This window comes from Coffea arabica, chromosome 2c (genome assembly GCF_036785885.1).
Source record: "Coffea arabica cultivar ET-39 chromosome 2c, Coffea Arabica ET-39 HiFi, whole genome shotgun sequence".
Taxonomy (NCBI): Eukaryota; Viridiplantae; Streptophyta; class Magnoliopsida; order Gentianales; family Rubiaceae; genus Coffea; species Coffea arabica.
In genome coordinates this window covers 48,639,538-48,658,637 of record NC_092312.1, presented here as the reverse complement: position 1 = coordinate 48,658,637, position 19,100 = coordinate 48,639,538, and the positions used below count along the sequence as shown (strand labels likewise).

The 19,100-nt window shown below is 37.6% G+C and overlaps 1 long non-coding RNA gene across 1 annotated transcript; it reads left to right on the top strand.

Annotated features, from left to right (window-relative positions):
* Positions 1-9,250: 9,250 nt before the first annotated feature.
* On the top strand, positions 9,251-17,550 carry LOC140035343 (uncharacterized). Its single transcript, XR_011839479.1, has 2 exons — positions 9,251-10,582; positions 11,226-17,550. It is a non-coding gene; the product is annotated as an uncharacterized lncRNA (long non-coding RNA).
* Positions 17,551-19,100: the final 1,550 nt, after the last annotated feature.

The window sequence follows — 19,100 nt, the reverse complement described above, 5'->3', positions numbered from 1 at the left end:
AAAATGAAGGATTATGAGGGTAAGTGTATGGCAAATTTGTACTGGGATAGGTGAAAGTTTCCTCGGGTGGAATTGGGAAAAATGGAGCAACGGTGGCTTGAATCGAAGGTATGACAAATGGCTCTGGCTCAGGCTGCCTGCCGGGTACGGGTTCGAGTTGAACTCCGCTGCTAATTAGCTCGTCAATCAATTTCCTTTGAGCTTCCATCTCGGTAGCCATCTCACCAAACCTAGTAAGCATTTTAGTCAGCTGAACCCCCAAACTTGCAGTCTCGGGTTGAGCGGTAATAGCAGACCTATCTGATTGTTCCGGTTGTGAACTCATGTCTACACGATTCCTCTGAACTTGACTACGGGATCGCGTTATGATGGGGTTTCGACGAGAAGCTATGTTTAAATATTACCTGGAATTTTTGAAAGATTGCCTTTAGATTTAACCCTCGCTTAGTTATTCGAATAAAAATAAAGAAAAGGAAAAGAAAAAGGCAAGAGTTAGTAGATATCCAGAAAATTCGGATGCATGTCCTATGGGAGAACCCTTTTTGTGCCAAGGGTAGACCTAGCATGAAAATGCAATCCTCTGAGGTAGGCACTATACCATACCTGATGGATCTGATCAACTTATTGAGTGAAAAATAATTTTGAAAAATTTGGTCAATTGGAGTGACGAGAGACACTTGTCAAAATGAGGTCAACGTCCGAATGGATTGATCACTTTTGATCAATACAAGAATTTGTAAAAACGCACGGGTTTGACCTTGACGAACTTCCTATTGAGGAGATTGGAATTCGTTGACAAAATTTTCTTAGTGAAGAACGGATCAAAACCCCAACTGATCAAATGGCTGGATGCAATGGATGGTTTTCTCAAAATCGACTAAGTTTCCCAATTTGAAATTGAAACCCTAATTGGTCAAATGGGTTGAATGAAATTGACAATTTATTTAAAAAAATCGACCGAATTACCCTAAAAAAGGAAACGGGTCAAATGAATTGAGTGAAATTTAATAACTTACTCAAAATTGACTTGATCAAATGAATTGAATGAAATTGAGAATTTTATTCAAAATTGACCGGATTGCCCTAAAAAAGGGTGAACTGGTCAACTGAATTTAATGAAATTGATGATTTATTCAAAATCAACTATATTGTCCTAAAGTGAATGAATTGGCAAAATGGATCGATTGAATTGTCCGGCCATTGATTATTTCAAAATTATTGAGAAGCATTAGTCTATGACCTTCTAAAAATCAAATTTTGGCCTCAATTTACTTATTGTCTCAATAGCGAGGAATTATTTGTGAATTTCTTCAAATTAATGTCCTTTACGCAAGGGATTTTTACCAATGTTGACAAAAATGGCCAAAAGTGATTATTAGACGCTCATATTCCAATGTGCAAAAATTGTTTTGCCATTTTCGAAAAAATCGGATCCTACATTACCTTGTGCACTACCCCTTTGGATGGTACAAAATATAAACATGCAAGTCTCCTTGGTTTAAGTATCCGAGACATAAGGTGGTTTTATTCCTAACACGGGATCCCCTAAATGGTATTCCCTTTCTAGGGTGGATGCATGATGCCATTTATTAAAGCGATGTAAATATGTGACAAATATGGCCTAAATGACATAAATAATGCATCGGGGGAAAAAGGTCTAAAAATGAAATGTATTTATTGAAAATTAAGTGTAATAACTGAAATTTAAACATGTGAGTTATCTAGTGGGTAAGTCACTAAAAGAGTGCCAAAAAGGCCTCTTATTGCTAAGGCACATGAATGCAAGCAAAAAAAAATAACGAAATGGTTAGTGCAATTGATAGTACACATAACATATTGGGAGCAATTAAGAAAAGAAATACAATAAAGCATGTAAAAGGGGTGGAACCCCTTCCCTCGTGCCTAATGTGCTTAAAAAAGGGTGAGGCTGACTCTAACCTAGGAAAATTCTAACATGGATGCATGAGACTAGGGCTCACTAATGCAACTAGACTCGATAAGGTTTAAAAAGGTCCCCAAGCCTTCAGACCTAAGGGAATGGGTCATCAATCCCAAGATCCTTGGTCGGTTGCTCGAGCGATCCCCTAGGTACTGCTATGGGCGCAGAGCACACCATCCACATACCTAGAGAAACCATTCCTAGTCCTACAAGGCGGTGTGGGAAAGGGCCCACGAAAATAAAATAAATGGGATAACAGTAAATAAACGTGCACGTACGAAGTGTTCCCTATTTTGAGGGAAAGGGTTGAGACCCAACGCGAGGCTCTAAAGGTGACACACCCCCTCCCAAATGCAATGCAAAGCGCGAGATAAAACAAGTAAAACATACATCCAAGCAATCAATCATACATACGTAAGTGAGGGAGTAGTTTGATACGCGCGCGAGGCAAAAGGTCCTAAAATGGAAAATGCAACCCTAATATCCAAATGCTACGCATAACAAGGGTAGAAAACGAAAAAAAATGGCTAAATCAAATGCTTGGACCCACTTAGGAGGTCCCCAGTGGAGTCGCCAATCTGTCGCACCCCACTTTTTGAGGTGGTGTGAAAGTAGTGTGTGGAATATGTATGTGAACGTGTGTGAAAGTAAAAATAAAAGGCCGTGGGATTGTGAAATGCGACGGTTTGGCCAAACAAAGGGTTTTAGATAGAAAAGAAGTCGCCACTTGGTATAGAGTTAGGGTGTACCAAGTCACCCAAAAAATGATTTTTTGGAAAGAAAAGTAAACAAACCCTTTTTAATGAATTTTTAGGTCTACGTAACCAAAAAAAGGGATCGGGGGTCACATTTGATAAGGGAGAAGGCAAAGGCAAAGCCTAAGGCACTCCCTTACCCTAGCCAAAGCTAGTTGCGTGACTTAGCCCTTCATTTTCTAATTCTTCTACCCAAAGTATGTGTTGCATGTTGGATGTGACTAATGGATATGAAAAAAAATGCAATCCTAAATCTAAAATGTCTCTTATGAGGATTTTTGGTCCCAACCACTTGAGTCGTGATGGCCAATAAGGAAAACTCTCATAGAGGTCATGGGTAATGCAGATGAAGACCCAAATATGAGTGCAAGTGTGAAAATGTAAGAAAAGTGCATGTGTGCCAATTGAGAAAATAAAGATGTTTGTGTACAAGTGGATGAAAATATGGTATAATGGTAATAAGTGCATATAAGTGCAATTGGATGCAATTTGTGAGATAGAAAAATAAAGAAGTGATAGGAAAAGAAGAAAAATGTGCGAACATGGCATGTAGATTGAGAAAAATATAAGTAGTGAGAGAATATGGATAAAGAAAGTGAGGAAGTGATATGATAAAAATGAGAGTGTATGAACCTAGAGGAATGCATCAAGTCGGGTATGGGAATGACTCCTAACTTCACGATTTTAATTTTCCCTTTGATTAGAAGGAAGAACTAGCGTGCTAAGGCTATTTTGTAGCCACACTCGCTCATTTCCCTTACCGAAAGGGGACTCTCAAGCAAATGTACCCTATAACTAGCATGAGGATGCAAAAACCTAAGATGAAGGGGAAAGGATTGGAGGGACATGCCAAATGCTAGAAAACTAAGAAAAATGCATGAAATGTAGTGAGACATGCAAGTATGTACTAACGAGAGGGGACAACCTATTGGGTTTAGCATTGGACTAGCCCTTTTCTAAAATTCTCTCACAAGCATTGGACTTGCGAGAGCTCGAGGGGAAAGACCATGGCCAGCGTTGGACTAGCCACGGTGATGCATTCATCCATCACATTCATCTATGACTATAAAAAGCAAGTAGACATGCCAATCACCTATAAACACGTAGCACATAACACTTAGCATGCTCGACTAGATGCAAGAGCCTAATAAAGCAAATTAACACGTAGCAACAAAAGCAAACAATCAAACTAATGAACCTATTACATTTGCTACTAAAACAAATGGGGAAGAGGGGGAAAATGAATGAAAATGCTCTCCAAGCCCTATCTATTACAAGCCAAGAGGTATACACATACCCCATAAAAGAATAACTTAATAAAAGCAAAAGTAAATGAAATAAATAAAAGGAATTAAGGAAAGGCAAGGAAAGCAAAGTAGACATGCAATTCTCACTTAGCACGTTGGATCACATAGAGGAGGGACAAAAAAAAGGATAAAAGAAGTTATACCACCCCGTTTGTGGTGTTAGTAAAGTGAACAAGACTTAACTTGGGCTAGAGTCACCAAAGAAAGAGATAACCTGAGCTAAAACCATCAAAGTAAGGGATTAATGCACCACTTTAAAGATAAGTAGAATAAAAGGCAAAAGGAAACTCAGAACCCCTTAGAAACTTCAAAAGGGGTACTAACAAACCACCAAATTCTTCCTTAATTGCGACTTAAATGAAACCAAATAATTCATAATTTCCAAGAAAAGTAAACTATGAATCAAATTTCTAAAAATAGAAAACTACCAAGGACCCAATTGCAAACATTAACCAATCATTCAAGCCCAATTAAAATATTTTGGGAACTTCAAAGGTCCAAGAATAATAAAAGATCAAGTAATGGTTCAAAACGCAATTACTCTAGGACCTAATTGCAAGAAATTAGAACATGATTGGGCTATGTGAAACAAGGAGAGACTTGAGGGGTTAGAAAGAAAACTCCAAAAAAATTCCATGCAAGCATACGAGGAAGATTTCTGCAACTGAAGCTTTTCTACAACAAAAATGAATGTATGCTGCATTTTCATCTTCGACCATAGATTTCAGAAACTAACACAAACTTTGATCAAACTCTCTCAAACCAATGTCCAAACTTTGAATTAAACAACACAACACATAACTTTGACATTTAAACCAGTAAAACACAGAAAGAAATGATGCAAAATCATGGAAACTTTCATGCAAAGCAACGTAGGAACACATTCTGCAACAAAGTTTCAGCAAGCTATGAAGCTTTCGGCAATTTCCAACTTTCTTGCTGCAGTTTTCTTAGCAATCTATTGAATACAGGTATTCATGCAAACTAACACAAGACTGGACATTTCCTAAACTAAACAGCCATAGCCATGGTAGTTCAAAAAACAACAGCAAAAAGAAGAAAAATGCGGTCTGGCCGAATAAACAAAACTGCAGCAGAATTTCTGCTGTGAACTTTGCAGCTCATTTCATGCGGTTGGGTCCGTATAAAAATTCTAACAACCTGTTATCTCATCAGCCCCAACCCACATAATCCTCACTCATTGATCAACTGAGAGAAACCAGGCCAAGAAAGCGAGAACAACTACTAAAATGCAGCAAGAAACTTCAGCTCTTCCAGACATTGAACCTAGACAAGAAATGGATACTAAGTGCATAGTTAACATTCCCCCCAGGTTCAAAACTAATTGATAGCTGATATGTTTATGACATAACAATCAAACAACAGACAAAAGGAACATGTTAACCAAACCATAAGTTCAGCAAACCAAAGGGAGCAACAACTGTCCGCATGTACTGCTGCAATAAGCCGAAAGCTTAAAGCTTGTTGCAGTAGATTTCTTTTTATGCGCAAAAATCAGCTAAACACCATTTAAATTCAGCCAACAAAATCCTCAAGTAATTTTCCAACTTTGCAAATGTAAGACCTTTGGATTTCACCATGAAAATCAGAATGGAAAACACGCACAAACTGGGGACCTTCACAACTTATCCAACATATGACTTCAGGCGTATTTTCAAATGAACTGGCCAAGTAAATATCATTTTTCTGTTTAAAGCTAACATCTTGCCACTATTCACAACCTAATAACAAAGTCTAATAACAGCACCAAACAAATCCCAAGCATTAACGTAGTGAACATGCATATAAATAGCAAAAGGTTCCAACTTTGGGATATAAACGTACACCAGTGCAAGGAAAACAGCCATCGCGATTCTTAACATAGGCTCAAACCAAACGATAACTCACACACATAACCATTCAACACCAAACAAACCCATGATTCATCATAGTTTTATGTTTTATTAACAGAAATTATCTACAGAAAGAGGCTAAAGAAGAAACCTTACAGTGGTTTTGCCAAAAAAAATGCACCCTGGCGAAGCTCCTCTCCTTCGTTGGATTTGATCTGAAGTAACCAAGCTCTTGTTCAACTGAAACACCCTGGCGAAGCTCCCATGTCCCATTGCCTTTGTTTTCTTTTCCCAGAAACTCTCAATAATCTCTCTTTTTCTCGGCTCTCTCTCACTCTTACTCTTGCTTTCTCTCAAAACCAACCGCCCCTCTCACTTTTCTCTCCTCTATTCCCTCCCTGTTGCAGATTCTAGCTGTCACTCCAATCTCCCTTTTACCTTCTTGCGTTTTCAGCCGTCACCTTGCTTAGCTCTCTCTCGGTCGCTCCCTGCCTCCCCTTGATGCTCTCTTGATTTTTTCTATACTCTCACTTCAGCCGTCATAGAACTCCCTGTATGCTCTCTCTTTTTCCTTAATCAGCCGCCCCCTTCTCTCTCAGCCTCCCTTGGCTTTTGTATGGGGACCCATAACCCTAAACCCTCAGCCATCTCTTCTAAAATTGCAGCCAAAGGGCTGCCCGAGCCTTCCTTGCAAGCTGCGAAAATACGCAGCTTGCATGCCGCGGATCTTTTTTTTTTTTGTGAAAAGTAATTTAAAAAAATTAATAAAATTAAGTAAAACAAAAACAACAATTTTAAGTAACATCAAACAAAAATAAACAAACTAGAAACAACAAAGTTGCGATTTTTCATTTTTCTTTTCTTTTCTTCATTTTTCATTTTCATCGTTTTTTTTTCTTTTTTTTCTTTCATTTCCAAATGAGCCAAACAATTAAAAAAAAATTAAGTAAAATTGACTAAAAATAGAAAAATAAAACAAAAATGCTAATCTTAGTGATAATTCTTTTTTGATTGATGATTTTCTCCTTTTTTTTCTTTTTTTAATTAAATTAGTGGATAAAATAAATGCTCGTAAACTAATTAAAATACAATAAGGGACACGAAACAGGAAACAACCAAAATAAACCTAAAAATTGAAACAAATAAATCTAACATTAAACTAATAAAATAAATAAAATTCAAAACCAAAAATTTGGTGTCTACACGTCCACCTCCCTAAACACTTTATAGAAAGCAAAAACTAGACATCCCCCATGCATCCTAAGCAAACCACCTCCTGTCACTCCTGCTGAAGAGACACTAGCATCTATGTTTAGTTTAAACAAGCCCTCCAAGGGTTTAATCCAAGAGACTACACAAGATCGATCGAATAGAGATGGATGGGCAGGAAACCAATTTAGCCCAGGAACAATCACGATCGCCCACAAAATTAGGGTAGCACAACACATTGACTGCTCCCATATCCTGAACAAATTGGTCAACCTGGACTATAATTTGCCTTGCAGAGAGAGCTCCACCTCGAAATTGTGCCGAATTTCTGCCCTTCCAAATAAACCAAAGTATCAGCAAAGGAGTAACACCTGAACATAACTAGAACCAACATTCTCGTGAGAACATAACCATAATAACAATAGTGAAGAAATACCATAAGCGCAATGATCCAAGATGCCAAATTCTCAAGCGTAAAAAATCCAAACCTCCGACGTGACTGGACCATGTATAAACAAATGCAGCAAAGACTCCCCAGAGCCATAGCAACAAGGGCACCTGGATGTAAGCAACAACCCTTTCCGCTAGGAATGGTATCAATAGAAATCCAACCATTAAGAAGCCTCCAAGTAAAAAAGGAAATCTTCAAAGGGATACAAGGGCCCTAAAGAAATTTCCTCACCAAAGAAGTATTACTGGCTTGTCGAAGCCCCTCCCAAGCAAAATGGACCGAAAACTTGCCAAATGAAGAAGGCATGTAGGCCATCTAGTCCCTTGAAGAATGCACAAATGATATCTGCAATATACTCTGAACTAAATGCTCTGGTAGTGACTCCCGCAACCTTGTTACATTCCATCCATTGCCACTATAAAATTCCCCAACCAAAAAGTGAGGTGGATCCAACAACCCCAGTAGATGAGCTAAAGATAGGTCCGTGCACCATCTATTAAACCAGAAATCAACCAAAACACCAAAATATCTAATTTTCCACAAATCCCTAACCAATTCAAGACGCCGCCAAGAAGAAGGCGAACGGTCCACAAGAACTAATAAAGGATGAACACCTTCAACATATTTCACATGCATAATGTCCACCCATATATAATCATGCTTCTACAACTTCCACCAAAGCTTACATGAGAATGCCCGAAGAATATCATGGAAAGAGTGAAATCCTAGACCCCCCTCCTGTACAGGATAACATAACTTTTTCCAAGCAGCCCAATGTAGCCTCTTCTCGTTAATATTTTGATCCCATAGAAATGCGTTACAAATTCTTCCTAAAGCCATAAGGAGAGCTTTAAGAGGTTGCAGTACTTGTAGTAAGTAAACTGGGATAGATGCCAAGACATGCCTAATAAGAATGATCTTTCCACCCATGCCGAGTAGCTTTGAACTCCAATGGAACAAAAGTTGTTGCAACTTGTTCAATAGGCCATCAAACACTATACAACCAATATTCCCGTTAACCAATGGGGCTCCTAAGTAAGTAAAATGTAGGTATGACTCCTTGTACCCGAGAACTGATGAGATCAAAGAGAAATGACCACCCAAAGCCCTAGACGAGCAAGTAAAAGAACTTTTCTAGACATTGACCTTTTGACCAGAATACGATTGGTATAAGAACAAAAAATCCCAAAGAGCAGTCAGAGAATTCTCAGAGCAGTACATAAAAATGATAGTTTCATCAGAAAGGCCAAATATGGTACTTTCGGACTCGCAGATACATAGAAACAACTCTCATCTGCCAAGAATAAGTGATTTATAACTCTCCCAAGTGTAGACACCAAATTTTGAATAATTTGTATGTATCATCTATTTCATGATTTTCATTTTTAGATTGCTTGCATTTTAGTTCGTTATTGTGTGTTTTGCACTATTAGTTGTTATGATATTTTAGTTTTATTCATTTTCGCCCTTTTAGTTGACCTATTTCATTTGCTTTTTATTCTTATTTACTTTTAGTTTTAGTTTTTAGTTTTAGCTTTTAAGTTTAAGATTAGCATAGAGTTTTTAGAAAAAGAAAAAGGAAAATTTGTTCACAAAAATATGTTTATTTCTTTAAATTCAATCTTTGGGCACTTTAGTTATTTTTATTAAGTTATTTTGAGACAAAAAATAATAAAAAAATATAAAATATAAAAAATAATAAAAAGGGGAAAAGAAGAAAAGAAAAAAAAAAGAAGAAAAGGGGAAAATTGACAAGTGGAAACTTGCATGTGGGACAAGTGTCCCTTCTGGAATTTGACAACACAACATTTAGAGGGACACTTGTTTAGCTTAGGAGGGGGGATGTCAGCGGAGGTTTTGGTAAAGGAAAAACAGCAGAAAAAAAAGGGGGCAGAGCAGGCGGCTGGGTTTTGGGGGAAGAAAAAAAGAAAAACAGAAAAAAAAGAGGAGAGAGCAGCATCTGGGTTTGGGGATAGGAGCTAAACAGAGCAAAAAAAAAAAAAACAGAGGGGAGAGCTAAGTGGAAAAAAAATAGGGAGCTGGGGCCTGAAAAAGAAAAAACCAGAAAGAGGAGCTGAAAAATAGAGGCGGAGAAGGCAAATTTGAGGAGGCGAGATCTGAGAGTGAAAAGGGAAGGAGCAAGAGAAGAGAAAAAACGCAAGGGAAAGCTGGAGTTTTGGGGCTTCAGGTTAAATCGAAAACAGAGAGTAGGAAGCAAAAGACGGCTGGAGTTTTGAGGCTAAGAGGGAAGAAATCTGGGCAGAGGATGGACAAGGAAGCAACAAGGGAAGAGCCGAGAAAGATTGGGGGTTGAAAAAGGAAGGAAAAACAGAAAAAAGAAATTCGGCAGGCAGCAACAAAAGGGAAAGCTACGGATGAAAAGAAAGGGGGGGGGGAATTGGAGAAAATAGCCATAGAGCAAGTTTGATGGCTAGAGAATAGCCGAAGAAAAACCAGAGAGGGGCGAGACTTTTAGGGGGAAAAGGAATAGGGAGCTCCGTCGGCAAGAAAAAAAAAAGAAAAAAAAAGGGAAAAGGGGAAGCGGACATAAAAAAACAGGGGAGGCTTATGGCGAGAGGAGAGAACTAGAGAGGGGCGGCTAAGGTTTCTGGGGCAAGAGGAGCTTGGCTGAAAAAAGGAAAAAGAAAAGCAGTAGGCATTGTCGGCTGGGGGGGAAGAAGAAAGCTAAAAAAAAAAGCAAAGAAAAATTAAGAGGAAAAGAGGAATTGAATGAGGCTTACGGCAGAGTTGGGGGAAAAGAAAAATCAAAGGGGCGACGGGCAAGAAAAACGCGAGAGAGCTAGAGGAAGAAATGGCTAGAAAGGGAAGAAAAACAGAGGGTAGGCTGAGTGAGAGGAAGGAGATGACTGAGAAAGGTCTTTGGCCAAAAGGAATAGAAAAGAAAAAAAAACAGAGGAAAGGCCACGGTTGCAAACGGAAGCAGAGGAAGAAAGTTTCGGCAAAATGAAGGATGAATTCAGAAAGCTGGAACCGCCTCCGCTCATCGTCATCACCACTTCACCGAATCCGACATCATCGCTGGCAGATTTTCGCCAAGAAGGAAAATTGTAAGTCGTATTCCCGCTTCAAATTTCAGTTTTCTAGTCAAGCATAAGCACGGGAAAATCTAAAGGCACGTTCTTTGTGAAACTGATTCATTGCAATTTCCTAGTGATTTCCCATATTTCTTTTTGACCGCATATGCCTTATGTGTTAAATTGGATTGAATTTCCTTGGTTTGCTGACAATCTTGGGGCTGATTATAACCTCAATTGAGCAGAGATTTGCTAAAATTTTTGGTGCCCAATAGCTGTTCGATGAAATGCTCAAATGAAACTCGTGTTTTCCCCTTTATTTCTTCCTGCTTCATTTTGTGCAAAAGTTTGCTTCTACGTCTGTGAGTTGGATAGTCAAGCTGATGCTTGGTAGTCTTGTTCAAAGGCTGTACAATCTTGTATGCTTGAACCAAAATTTGGAAACAAAGTTTGATGTGTGAATGAATTTTCAAATGGTGATGCTAAGCATGTTAGTGGCCATGATGAGTCGGAACCAGATTTGCTAAGTTGAAACTCAAGGCCGCTGATATGCATTAATATTGTGTTTAATTTGGTTGAAACTAAAGGTTCACGGTTGCTGTTTTCTTGTATATTCTTTATCCAATGATGGGTTCCTTTTCCTTGAATTTTATAGCTTAGTTGAGTTTCTTTTCAGTCACTACGTTGGGAATTGGGGTTCATGGTATGGTCAGTTTTTTGTTCAACTCATGCAATGCCTACCATTGGTGAATTCCGACATGTGGTATACTTTCAAATGGGCTGCCCGTTCTTATTTTAAAACTCCCTGTACAGACATTAGAAGTTGTGGATGATTTTCCTAGCAGCTTGTTGCTTCATGGTCCAGGTTTTGGGACGTTGTCATTGAATGTTTTGGTTTGGTGTTTGAGCAAAGATTAACCATTTCTTCTGTTCTTCTTGTTTTTTTTTTTTTTTTTTTTGCCTGGATACTCTCTGTTGGGATCACTGATGATAGATAACTATGCCTGAATTATGATAAAGTTGAAGATTTTGAATTCATGTGGGTTTGGGTGGACGAATCACTAAGTATTCGTTCCCATTATTTTGCATGATCATCTTTCGGATTGTAGCCGGAAAATTGCAGAATGTTGTTTTAATATTTGCATGCTCTTTTGTCTGACTTTTTTGGGTTTAAATTTAGAGGTTTCATGTTGCAAAGTAAAGGTTTCGGTAGTAGCTTTGTTTGTTCAAGTTCAAGTTAGATTTGATTGTGTTTGTGAGTTGGGTCTGTAAATAACCAAGTTGCAGAAGCTCTTGTCTAATGAGGAAGAAAGCTGTTCTTCCGTGGGTTTTTTTTAGAATTGCAATCTAACCCCTCATTCCTGTCTAATCTGATTGTGGCCCACAATCTGAAAAAATCAAACTAATTTCACCCTTTTAAGCTTAATCCTCTGTTTGCATATTTTATGTGACTTTTTGGATAGATTAATCCTGGATTTTAGTTCATAATTGTGGCTCAATATTTTTTTTTTTTTTTTGCTGATTTTGTCTATGTTGTTGGATTTAGTATTATGATTTAGATTTTTGGGTAATTATATTTTGACTGGGTTTGCAAATGTGGGTTTTAGTTTATTTTCTTTTGGGTTTTTGGTTTGGGCTAGAGGGTCAAGGCCCATCTATTTGGTTGGCTAATTTTTGGCCAAAATAATATACAAGCCTACTTGTTTTTCCTTGGGCTTCCGATTGGGTCAAGTGATCTTGGCCCAAGAAAAGTGAAAATGGCACATTCCCTTTTGTTTTGGATTTCCGATTGGGCCTGGAAGGTTTTAGCCCAAGCAAATGAGGAAAAACGGCCCAAGTGGCTTGATCCATTAAGAAACCAGAGAACGAATTTGCAGATCAGCCCCTGTACTTTTCTTCAATTTCACTAGGGCCCTACAAACTTTCAATGCTGTCAATTGGGTCGCTAAATTAATTGCAAATAGGTCCCTGAACTTGATTTTTCTTTAATGTTGACCTCCAAACTTTGTTAATTATTGCAATCAAGTCCTTCATTGTTTTAATTTCTTGCATGTAGATTGTTTATATGATTTAATTCATTTAATTTCATGATTCATTTTTATCTTTTGTGATTATTTTCTTGATTAAAGTGATGCCTTGATGCTTTTATTATTTTGGAGGGTAAGTAAGTTGATTTCACTCCATTAGAGCTTCATTTCAAGGGAGGTATAATTTCTTTTATCCCTTTTGTCTCTCCTATGTGATCCAATGTGCTAAGTGTGAATCGCATGCCTAATTTGCTCTCATTACCATTCTTTAGTTCCATTATTTCATTCATTCTTGCTTTTATTAAATTATTCTTTTAAATGGGGTATGTGTACACCTCTTGGCTTGTAATAGATAGGGCTGTGGCGAGCAATTTGGTCCATTTTCCCCTTCCCCTTTTTGTTTTAGTTAGTGAATGTAATAGGTTCATTAGTTGGTTGCATGCCTACGTGTTAAGTGTTTAATCGCTTTATTAGGTCCTTGCATCTAGTCGAGCATGCTAAATGTTACGTGCTACGTGTTTATGAGTATTTAGTATGTCTACTTGCTTTCCATAGTGTGGATGAATGGAATGGATGAATGTACGTCACCACACTAGTCCAACGCTAGTTGTGGCTTCTTTTATCGTTTCCACTAGTCCAACGCTAGTCGGAATTCATAGAATGGGCTAGTCCAATGCTAGACCCTTAGGGATTTTCCCTCGATAGTACATCATTTGCTTGTTCACCACATATCACGCATTTTTCTTAGTTTTATCATTTGGCATGATCCTCAAACCCCTTTTCCTCTCATTTTAGGTTTTGCATCCCATACTAGCTATAGGGTTCATTTTGCTTGAGTGTCCCCTTCCGATAAGGGAAACGAGCGAGTGTGGCTACTCGATAGCCTTAGCACGCTAGTTTTGCCTTCTAATCAAAGGGAAAATCGAAGTCGAAAAAGTTAGGAGTCATTCCCACACCCGACCTGATGCATTCCTTTAGGTTCATTCATTCTCATTTATCACTTACTCATTTTTTTCAATTCACATTTCCTTATCACTTTTCCTTTCCTTATTGTTCATTTTGATTTCTACTTCACAAAATTGCACTTAATTACACCTATATGCACTTATCACTATATTTTATACACTTGCACACAAACACTTGGATTTTTCATACAAATTCACACATGCATCTTTCCATACACTTGCACACAAACACTTGGACTTTTCATACAATTTCACACGTGCACCTTTTTATACACTTGCACACTTGCACTTTAGCCATCATTTGCATTAATCGACCTCTATAAGGTTTTCCTTTATTGGCCGCCACAATTCATGTGGTTGGGACCAAAAACCTTACAAGAGACATTTTAGAATTTAGGTTTGCATTTTTTCTTTCCTTTTGCATTCATGTAGTGCATCCAAATGTAATAAATTCTTTGGTTAAAATAAGAAAAACTTTGATTAAATCATTCAACTAGCCTTGGCTAGGTCGAAGGGGTGCCTTGGATTTTTATCCTTGCCTTCCCCTTCGTCAAATGGACTCCCGAACCTTTTTTTTGGTTTACGTGGATTAGGAGTCGTTTAAAAGGGGTTTCTTACAACTTTTTCCTAAAAAATCCATTTTTAGGTGACTTGGTACACCTTAACTCATTACCAAGTGGCGACTCCCATTTTTTTCAAAAACCCTTTTTAAACTATAATTTTGGGTCAAATCGTCGCATTTTCAAACCCCCATTTAGACCCATTTTTCTTTTAAATCACAATTCATTTTCCAATCATAAATTAAATCAAAATATATTTTTAAACCATTTTATTTATTTATCAAAAAATGGGGCGCGACACCAAGAAATTCAACGGCAAATAAAAATAGGACAGGAGATAACGGATCGTCTTGACGAACACCTCGCGTGGACTTAAAGAAACCCGAAGGCCCCCTAATATGAATCAAGAGATACCATTGGCTAAGGTTCGAGTTCCTCTAGGACCCGTGATGCGAGTTCGAGCTAAGAAGATGCGAAGGAACTTCAAGGGCTTGTTCTTAAGGTGCAAAGCCAAGAAATTGTCCCCAAAGTCATTGAGGGACTCGAACATGAAGGTTTGAAGGTTGTCCATGTTATTCAAGCAAAGAAGGATCACGATTGACCTCAACCGAGTTCAAGTAGTTGTCACTGAATCCATAATGGTGTTTAGTAGTTTAGTTGGTTATTTGGAGTCATGTTTTAGTCATTTCAACTAGAGGAATAATTCGGCCAGCTTGGATGCCTTGAGAGCCGATTTTAAGTGTCCTAAAATTTAGGAAACTTTGTCATGTTTTAGCTTTTCCGTTTCACATTAGCTTTTCTACTTGTAAGGCTATAAATAGCCTACCTAGGGTAATGTTTTGGATCATCAAATAATGCACCAGAAATTGAGAGTTTTTTATACGAACCCGATTCTCCAAGGACTGCTCGAGAAGAAATCGAATTGATCAAGCAGCGGAAGGATCTATCTTGATTAGGTTATGGGTACAAAAGACGGATTCTAAACCAATCAAGGACAGCTCAAGATTATTTAGAATGGTAGAATGGCGCCACAATTCAACATGGTCTTGAATTGATAAGCCAAAACTTGAACAAAGGAGATTCGACTCACTTTGTATCAAGGGACGTTCCCCAAGGAATAAGAGAAAACTCTCAATTTGGTAACTCTCATGAACATATGGAGTCCAATACTTATCTGGTAAAATGTCTTTTTTCATTATGGAAAGTGCAGCACCACCAGTATCAAAAATTGCAATAAGAGGAATAGGTTGAGAATACTTATCCAAGAGAATATGAACAAAAGCTTGAGGATAAGTTTTCTTATCAATTTGTACTGGAGTTGCAGCAAAAACTTCATCAAGGACCTGTAAAGCCAAAAGAGTAAAGTCAGTTGGTTCTTCTTGTTCAGAAAATTCAGATTCTGAATCAGAAATATGAAAATAAAGCTCATTCTGAATTTCTGAGATAAGATGTACTCCCTTTTGGTTTTGAGGACAATTTTTTTGCAAAATGTCCCGACTTTCCACATATGAAACATTTGTTTCCTTTCTTTCCTTGAGACTGCTTGCCTTTCCTTTTAAAATACCTCCATTTCTTTTAGGAAAATCTTTATAACTCTTGCTGAAACTTTTGAATCTTTTCCATATTGGTCTGGTCTATTCTCAACAAATTCCAATCATACTCTTTTCCATTTTCACAGACCTTGTCATCTCATCAATAACCAAATTCAGTCCCTTCCAAGTGTAATTATTTATAAGGAACTGACTCATACTATTTTAGATCAAGATGATGAATATGGGGAAGCTCAGAGATATATATTCCAAGAAAACATATGCATTCCTCCTGAAATTTGGCCAGAACCTTATGGCTCGTGGAATTTCCAGAATAGCCATCCATACTGGACAAAAGTCCAAAGAGCCAAAAAACAATGGACAGGCATGATGAATTCTTCTGTTATGCAAGATTCTCAAGATCCATATGAAATAGAAAATTCACAGCAAACGTCAAAAGCCGGACTATCCATACCTTCTTACAAGATACGTCCTGAATGGAAAAGACAGATCAACAAAAGGAAAAACAAAAAGGATCATGAATATCATAGATCCAAATTCCACTCCATCAGATACTCCAGATGAAGATCACATGATGAGCTTTATTGATGAAGACCCATAATAAAGATGTCAGCCATTAGTTAAAGTTGTATGTAAAATGATTAAGTTACTGTTTTTGTTTATATCCCAAAAGTCAGAAAAGGTTGTCTGTGACAGCCCCACCTTCCCCTAAGGCGAACCAAAGGAGTTAGCGGACTGCCTGCCCAACTTTTTCCAGGACTAACGAGACAGTTCAATGCGATCTAAAACGTTCCAGAACACACAAGCGCGCTTAAACAAGTCAAAATTACAAAAATTAAAAAAAAATGAAAAATCGGAGCCAACATGAACAGTGCCGGACACTTCAGAATCCGACCGGAATCTGGCCGGATTCCTAGCTGGATACTGGCCAGAGAGCAAAGGCCGGATCCGAGTTTTCGTTTTTTTATTTTTGTAATTTTGACTTGTTTAAGCGCGCTTGTGTGTTCCGGAACATTTTAGATCGCATTGAACTGTCTCGTTAGTCCTGGCGAGAGATGGATAGGCAGTCCGCTAACCCCTTTGGTTCGCCTTAGGGGAAGGTGGGGCTGTCACATTGTCGGCCATTTTACTGCTTTATTCCAAAGAGTCAAATGCTTTATTCTAAAGAGTCAAGTGACCCTTCAGGAAAGTTTTCCCAAAGGTCATATTACTGTACAAAGTGTTCGTAAGATTTGTACTATAAATAGATGAATCATTCCATTTGGAAGGTCATCTCTTATCCAAATCTAAATTTTCGAGTGTTTACAAATATGTCAGCTTAAGTTTTCTTTTATTTCCTTCAAAAAAGTCAATGATACATGGCTAGAAGGGTATCCAAAGTCGCTTCATAAAAGTTCCTTGATCGTTGAAAGCCGAGAGAATGGCTGTGTTTGATCGGGAATATCTTGAAGGATGCTGGCCACTCTGATAGTTGGTATCAAAGCCATATGTTTGAAGGAAATAAGTCCCTATTCTCTATTTCTCTCATATTCACTAGTCAATCTTATGAATATTATCAATAAATATCGTGAAAATATGCAATGGTTAAATCTTTATGGTAATTATGATGCTTGGTATAAACATATTCGTGACCGTCATTTTCAGGGTAATCTTTGGTGTGCATTTGAAGAATACAATGAAGAAGATTGTCTTATGTTCATAGATATGTATGAAGATGAAAAGAAGCAATATTTAGAATATTTGCATCCTATGTCTTATGCCATAGTTAGTAGGCAAGTTGCAATTGATCTTCTGTATGTCCGAATTTCTATGATTGCTTTTGAAAACCTCTCAAAAGAAGCCTTAAAAAAGTGATCTATTTATATAATATGTCTTCATCTATTTCTTTTAGTATTACTACTTCTAGTGGTCTTGTGTTAAATAAGATTAATAGTAATAAGTTAGATTATTTATATGAAGTTTCTATTGAACCAGAGGTGGTTAATCCTACCTTTTTACCTGTTATTAATCCTTATACTGCTTTTGGCAAACAATCTCTCGCTCCTTTAAGACAAATCAAATCTTTAATTAAATATCATCCTAAAGGAGTTAAACAATATATTCAGGCCTCTAAGGTTGATCAGTATCCCATTCCGACCACCAAGAAGAAACAATTCATAACCCTTCATATTCCCAATGATTTTCTTCACAGTGGAAGCAACAAGGATATACCCATATTCATTTTGGGGCTACCAGGTTTTCCTTATCATTTCATGGGAGAAAAGGATTACCAGTAGTAGCTCGAGTAGCTCTACTTGGCACTAGATTCACAAAATATCAGCATGCTTGTATTGCAACAGTTGAAACAACTCTCAATGCAAAAACTGTATTCGTGACTCTTTTCCCCAATTTTAATATGTCTTTAGCAGATCCTCACCTACTTGATGCTTTGAAAGTACAGGTTCAAATTATTGGTGTAGATCAAGTTACTGATGCTATTGCAGCAACGTTACACTATCAAATAGTATATTGAGTCCAGAATCATGCACTTGATCTTACCATACCTAGTGGAGAAGATGCTCTTCTTATTTGAGTGGATGAAAAGAATACAGCCTCCTGCACTCATGTTCCAAGATAGATTTCTAAGTCAGATCTAATCTCACTATTACCCAATAGTTGGATTATTGACTATGAATCTCTTCATACCTAGGCCAATGAACCTCTTGAATCTTCAAATTCAAGGATTTCTCAAACATCAGAAGGGAGAATTTCAATACCATTTGATCATTCTCATTTGAAATCCTCAAAAAATTAATACACCTTCTATTATGCTTGCAGATGTCTCAATGGAGTTACCCAGTGAAGAAGGTAAATTATGGGGTCGTTATGATTATAACACTGAAACAGGTTTTCTCCAAGATATTATTGCTCATTTTAATTCAAAAGGAGAAGCTGTCTATCATTTCCAGGATCCCATCTTCAGCCATATATATTTTGATGTCTGTACAAAGTGTGATGATTGTTGGTGGGAACATACATACAGAACATCTGATCCAATAATCTCAAAAAAGAAAAAATCTGCTGCAGTTGATCCTCAACCAATTGATCATCCTTCACCTTGTAAACCAGGTCCTAAACCACATGAGCCGGACACTGACAATTTTACATCAATTAGAAGCCGGTTTAGTGGTTACCAAATTCCATCCTCATGGGTTTACCAACCACCAAAAAAAGACAATAATCCCTTCATCCCTGTCGCGCCCCATTTTTTGATAAATAAATAAAATGGTTTAAAAAATGTATTTTTTGATTCAATTTGTGATTGGAAAATGAATTGTGATTTAAAAGAAAAATGGGTCTAAATGGGGGTTTGAGAATGCGACGATTTGACCCAAAATTATAGTTTAAAAAGGGTTTTTGAAATAAAAAATCGGAGTCGCCACTTGGTAATGAGTTAAGGTGTACCAAGT